A 688-nucleotide genomic window follows, 5' to 3' on the forward strand; every position below is an offset into this window, starting at 1 on the left:
TGTCTGACCATGCTCTCTGATTGGCTGTCCTCAGGTGGGGTGGGCGGAGCTTAACGATGGCAGGTGCGTCAGTGAAGGTGGCGGTGCGAGTCCGTCCGTTCAACTCCCGAGAGACGGGACGCAACGCCAAGTGTGTGATCCAGATGCAGGGGAACACCACCTGTAAGACACAACACACACACACACACGTTTGTCTTTATATACGTGTGAGGACCCTCCCTTTACCAGGTCCCTGAACTAAATTATTATTTAGTTATTTTACAGAATTTAAGTTTATTATTTATCATTTCTGTGTTGTGAGAACCGTCTTCACAATGTAGAAATGAAAGTAGTGCAACAGTTTCACAAGACACTATAAAACTCTCTGATTTTGTCTGTTTTCTAATTCATCCAACTTTAATCCTAATTTATTTTTCTTTTAGAGAAAACTCCAAAGTTGTAAAAAATCAGTTTTAATGAAGGCTTTTCCCTCCGTGTCATTAAGTTAGAGCTTTGCATGTATTAAAACAGCCCTCAGCAATCCCAGAATGCCCCTGCCCGTCACATGACCTCTGAACCTGCTGCTATTTAAACTCAAACACACACGCAGTTTATTAATAGACGTTGCTGCAGCACGACTGTTTTTAGCAGCCGTGCGACCGTCAGAACACACTCAGATATTTATGCACTGATCGTGTTAATGATGGGC

The 688-nt window shown here is 43.0% G+C and overlaps 1 long non-coding RNA gene across 1 annotated transcript in view; it reads left to right on the forward strand.

Annotated features, from left to right (window-relative positions):
- The window catches only part of LOC111649808 (uncharacterized), a 9,293-nt gene extending 9,106 nt beyond the window's left edge, over nucleotides 1–187 (forward strand). Inside the window, exon 3 of the long non-coding RNA XR_002760345.2 lies at nucleotides 35–187. This is a non-coding gene — a long non-coding RNA (uncharacterized LOC111649808). The remainder of the gene's footprint in view (nucleotides 1–34) is intronic.
- The last annotated feature ends 501 nt before the right edge of the window (nucleotides 188–688 follow it).

Source organism: Seriola lalandi, unplaced genomic scaffold (assembly GCF_002814215.2).
Source record: "Seriola lalandi dorsalis isolate HSWRI2012SDOR001 ecotype SW California unplaced genomic scaffold, Sedor1 jcf7180002052024, whole genome shotgun sequence".
NCBI classification, from domain to species: Eukaryota; Metazoa; Chordata; class Actinopteri; order Carangiformes; family Carangidae; genus Seriola; species Seriola lalandi.